The sequence below is a fragment of the Notamacropus eugenii genome, chromosome X (genome assembly GCF_028372415.1).
Source record: "Notamacropus eugenii isolate mMacEug1 chromosome X, mMacEug1.pri_v2, whole genome shotgun sequence".
In the NCBI taxonomy this organism is placed as follows: Eukaryota; Metazoa; Chordata; class Mammalia; order Diprotodontia; family Macropodidae; genus Notamacropus; species Notamacropus eugenii.
In genome coordinates, this window is record NC_092879.1 from 85,826,674 (window position 1) to 85,832,673 (window position 6,000).

The 6,000-nt window shown below is 38.2% G+C and overlaps 1 pseudogene; it reads left to right on the top strand.

Annotated features, from left to right (window-relative positions):
* Positions 1-4,248: 4,248 nt before the first annotated feature.
* On the top strand, positions 4,249-5,302 carry LOC140516376 (glyceraldehyde-3-phosphate dehydrogenase-like; annotated as a pseudogene).
* The last annotated feature ends 698 nt before the right edge of the window (positions 5,303-6,000 follow it).

Below are 6,000 nucleotides of genomic sequence, written 5' to 3' on the forward strand. Positions count from 1 at the left end.
TGATTCAAATCCTAATTTTACATTAACTGTGTAACCATGGGCAAATCTTTTACGCTTCCTGAGTCTCAGGAACCTCTCTAAAATGTATGTACTGCATGAGAGATTCTGATGAAATCACTCATCCTTTATGCATTAGAGTGACGTTCCCATGGTCATATAGTCCAAAAGTGATAGAATCACTATGAGAACCCAGGTCTCTTGACCTGAATAATACCCTTTTTGCCAAATCGTGCTGCACACATGTTTATTTAAAACAATGAACAGAAAATATCCATTGCAACAATTTCTAAACAATGCTTTCTAGCAAATTATCATCATCAGCCATAGTGCCAAAGTGATACAAAGACTTTAACAGATATCCACACTTTGGTTGAGTCCCTGTGATGTCTCTGGAAACTGAAGTAAGTTAGAGGCACACTCTCTGTATCTTTGGTGTCTGGAGAGAGAGTGCAAATACACAAAAAGGTGACTAACAATACAAGGCAGTGTATAGTGAGAATTATAAATACTCTAGGAGTTCATTAGAGGGAGAAAGCATGAGAATGCTCAGAGATGTCCAGAGATGTGTGGGAAGGGCGTTCTATGGAGGGGAACAGAAAGCACCACAGAGGTCACAGGATCATGGGATCACAGTCTGAGAACTAGAGGGAACACCTTAGGGGCAAACTAATCTAGTCCAATCCTCTCATGTTGCCACCGAGAAGACTGAGGTTCAGAAAGGCCAAGTGATTTGCTCACAGTCACAAAGCTAGCAAAGATCAGAGACAGAATCTGAACCCAGGCCTTCCTGACTCCAAGTCCAGATCTCACTGTGACATGCTGCCTTTCTCAAATAAGAATGGGTTTGACATATTGAGGGGTCGGAAATTGGACAAATGTGGCTGAACCTGACAGGGTGATCACAGAGGCTCTGGAAAGCTCACAAGGTTGGGTACTAACCTGGAGGCAGGCAGAAGTCACAAAATGATTTTATTTTATTTTTTTCTTCTTTCCTTTTAAAAAATTTATTTATTTGTTTTCAATTTTCAACAATCACTTCCATAAGTTTTAAATTTTTTTCCCTTCCCTCCCTCCCCAAGACAGCATATAATCTTATATGGCTACACATACATTCTTATTAAACATTTTCACATTAGTCATGTTGCATAGAAAAATTAAAATGAATAGGTGAAAACACGAGTAAAACTAAACAAAACCAAACATAACACAAGAGAAAATAGTCTGTTTCATTCTGTGTTCCAACTCCATAGTTCTTTCTCTGGATGTGGATGGGATTTTGCATCATGAGTTCTTTGGAAATGCTTTAGGTTCTTGCATTGCTGTGCAGGACTAAGTCTACCAAAAACAGTCCTCACCCACTGTGGCTGTTATTGTGTATAATGTTCTGGTTCTGCTCATTTCACTCAGCATCAGTTCATCAATCTTTCCAGGCCTCTCTGAAGTCTTCCTGTTCATCATTTCTTATAGCACAATAGTATTCCATTACATTCATAAACCACAACTTGTTCAGCCATTCCCCAATTGATGGGCATCCCCTCTATTTCTAGTTCTTAGCCACCACAAAGAGAGCTGCTACAAATATTTTTGTACATGTGGGTCCTTTTTCCATTTTTATGATCTCTTTGGGATACAGTCCTAGGAGCAATATCACTGGGACAACGGTTATGCACATTTTTGTAGCCCTTTGGGCTAATTGCTCTCCAGAATGATTAGATCAGCTCACAGCTCCACCAACAATGAATTAGTGTTCCAACTCTGCCACATCTTCTCCAACATTTATCACCTTCTTGTTTTGTCATGTTAGCCAATATGATAGGTGTGATGTGGTACCTCGGAGTTGTTTTGATTTGCATCTCTCTAATCAATGGTGATTTAGAGCATTTTTTCATGTGACTATAGAGAACTTCAATTTCTTCCTCGGAAAACTGCCTTCTTTTTGACCATTTATCAATTGGGGAATGATTTGTATTCTTGTAAATTTGCCTTAGTGCTCTCTATATTTTAGAAATGAGACCTTTATCAGAGACACTAGTTGTAAAAATTCTTTGCCAGTTTTCCACTTCCCTGCTAATGGTGGTTGCATTATCTTTGTCTGTGCAAAAATTTTTCAATTTAATGTAGTCAAAATTATCCATTTTGCATTTCACAATGTTCTCTATCTCTTGTTTGGTCATAAATTTCTCCACTCTCCATAAATCTGACAAATAAACTGTTCCTTGCTCCTCTAATTTGTTTATAGTATCAGCTTTTATACGGAGATCATGTACCCATTTGGACTTTATTCTGGTATCAGACAGTGGTCTATGTCCAATTTCTGTCATATTATTTTCCAGTTTTTCTAGCAGTTTTTGTCAAACAGTGAATTCTTATCCCAGAAAGAAGCTGGGGTCCTTGGGTTCATCAAACAGTAGTCTGCTATAGTTGTTTCCTACTGTGTCATGTGTACCCAACCTATTCCACTGATCTACCCCTCTATTTCTTAGCCAGTTCCAAGTGGTTTTGATGATTGCTGCCTTATAATACAATTTAAGATCTGGTATGACTAGGCCACCTTCCCTAGCATTTCTTTTCATTAATTCCCTTGATATTCTGAACCTTTTGTTCTTCCAGATAAATTTTGATATTATTTTTTCTAGATCTATAAAATAGTGTTTTGGTAATTTAATTGGTATGGCACTAAATAAGTAAATCAATTTAGGTAAAACTGTCATTTTTATTATATATGCTCAACCTACCCACAAGGAACTGATGTTTTTCCAATTATTTAGGTCTGACTTTATTTGTGTGAAAGATGTTTTGTAATTGTGTTCACATAGTCCCTGGGTGTGTTTTGGCAGGTAGACTCCCAAACATGTTACAGTGTCTACAGTAACTTTAAATGGGATTTCTCTTTCTATTTCTTGCTGTTGGGCTGTGTTAGCAATACATAGAAATGCAGATGATTAATGTGTGTTTATTTTGTATCCTGCTGCTTTCTCAAAGTTGTTTATTATTTCAAGTAATTTTTACTTGATTCTCTAAGTATATTATTGTTATCATCTGCAAAGAGTGATAACTTAGTTTCTTCTTTGCCCATTCTTATTCCTTAAATTTATTTTTCTTCTCTTATTGTTACAGCTAACATTTCTAGTATCATAGTGAAAAACAGTGGTGATAATGGACATCTTTGTTTCACTTCTGATCTAGAAAAGCATCTAGCTTATCCCCATTACATATAATACTTGCTGACGGTTTTTAGTAGATGATACTTATTATTTTATGGAAGGTTCCATTTATTTCTATGCTCTCCAGTGTTTTCAATAGGAATAGATATTGTATTTTCTCAAAAGCTTTTTCTGCATCTATTGAGATGATCATATCATTTCCATTAGTTTTGTTGTTGATATGATAAATTATACTGATAGATTTCCTAATATTGAACCAGCTCTGCATGTCTGGTATAAATCTTATCTGACCAAAGTGTGTTATTCTTGTGATAACCTGTTGTAATCTTTTTGCTAATATCTTATTTAACATTTTTTGCATCTAAATTCATTGGGAAATTAGTCTATAATTTTATTTTTCTGTTTTAGTTCTTCTTAGTTTATGTATCAGCACTATATTTGTATCATAAAAAGAATTTGGTAGGACTCCTTTACCAATTTTACCAAATAATCTACATAGTATTAGAATTAGCTGCTCTTTGATTGTTTGATAGAATTTGCTTGTAAATCCATCTAGCCTTGGAGATTTTTTGCTAAGGAGTTCATTGATGGCTTGTTCAATTTCTTTTTCTGAGATGGGGCTATTTAAGTATTTTACTTTCTCTTCTGTTAATCTAGGCAATTTATATTTTTGTAAATATTCATCCATTTCAGTAAGATTGTCAAATTTATGGGCATACAGTTGGGCAAAATAATTTCTAATTATTGTTTTAATTTCTTCTTCGTTGGAGATGAATTCACCCTTTTCATTTTTGATACTGGTAATTTGGTTTTCTTCTTTATTTTTAAAAATCAGATTGACCAAAGGTTTATCAATTTCATTGTTTTTTTTCCATAAAACCAGCTCTTAGTTTTTTTTATTAGTTCAACAGTTTTCTTAATTTCCCAAAATGATTTTAAAGAAGGGCACTAAACTTAAATGCACACGATGTAAATATGATTTTGATATTTTATCCTAAAGATAATATGAAGAGGCTTTCGGCTTTTCTCCCAAGCTCAGTGCCCGGATCTGCTGCTGCTGCTTCAGTCACATCCCTGAAACAAGATGGTGAAGGTCAGAGTCAATGAATTTGGCTGTATTGGGTGCCTGGTGACCAGGGCTGCATTCACCTCAGGTGGAGTAGACATCGTGGCCATCAATGACCCCTTCATTGACCTCAACTCCATGGTTCATGTTTTTATATGACTCCACCCATGGCAAGTTCAAGGGCACGGTCAAGGTTGAGAATGGGAAGCTGGTGATCAATGGAAAAAACATCACCATCTTCCAGGAGAGGGATCCCATCAATATCAAATGGGGAGATGCTGGAGTTGAGTATGTTGTAGAGTCCACTGGAGTCTTTACCACTATGGAAAAGGCTGGGGCTCACTTGAAGGGTGGAGCCCAGAGGGTCATCATCTCTGCCCCTTCTGCTGATGCCCCAATGTTCCTGATGGGAATGAACCATGAGAAATATGATAATTCCCTTAAGATTGTCAGTAATGCTTCCTGCACTACCAACTGCTTGGCCCCCTTGGCCAAGGTCATTCATGAGAACTTTGGCATTGCGGAAGGACTCATGACTACAGTCCATGCCATTACTGCTACCCAGAAGACAGTAGATGGCCTCTCTGGTAAGCTGTGGTGTGATGGGCATGGTGTTGCCCAAAACATCATCCCTGCTTCCACTGGTACTGCTAAGGCTGTAGGCAAGGTCATACCTGAGCTGAATGAGAAGCTCACAGGCATGGCCTTCTGTGTTCTTACTCTCAATGTATCTGTTGTGGATCTGACCCGCTGCCTGGAAAAACCTGGCAAATATGATGATATCAAGAAAGTGGTGAAGCAGGCATCAGAGGGACCCTTGAAGGGCATCTTGGGCTACACAGAGGACCAGGTTGTATCCTGTGACTTTAACAGCAACACTCAGTCTTCCACCTTTGATGCTGGCACTGGTATTGCCCTCAATGACCACTTTGTCAAGCTCATTTCTTGGTATGACAATGAGTATGGTTACAGTAACTGTGTAGTGGACCTCATGGCCTACATGGCCTCAAGCCATGGATCTTCATCCCCAGCTAAAAAAGGAGTTCCACCACTGGGGAGCCTACACTCCTAACTTATGTTCCTGTACTGGGAATACCATGTCCCATTCACATCCTTGTCCCAATACACCCCTGTAGTAGGGGAGAGAAGCCTACAGTCCTGTATTGTGTACCATTAATGAAGTCACCACATTCAGTTAAAAAAAAGATTATGTAGAGACATTAAAGATTTTTGAGGAGGGGAGAGGGAAGAGATATTATCATATCTGGGTTTAGGAAGATAACTCCAACTATTCCATGCATGGTGGATTGAAAGAGAGAGATCAAAGACTACTTGAGACTAACCTGATGTAATGGGCAAGGGCAAAGGGAGAGGTCAAAGAGAGCAGCAGAAGAAGGAGACATTCATGACTATAGAAATGTCCCCTTCTCTTTTCTGTCTCCTTAATGTGTTCCATCTCATCACTTCTCTATTCCTTTGGGCACTTTCTCCCTACATTAATATTTCTCTACCTTGCATCTTCAAGCTCTCCTCCACTGATTCTTCCCCCATTTGTCTTTAAACATGGCAGCTCTTTTGAAATCAACTTTCTCACTGAGTAGCTAGGTGGCACAGAGGCTTGGAATCAGGATAACCCTAAATTCAAATCCAGTTTGTCACTTCCTAGGTGTATCACCTTGGGCAAATCACTTAACCTGGTGGCTTCAGTTTCCCCAACTATAAAATGGAGATAAAAACAGTACCTACCTTGTAAGGATTAAGTGAGATAAT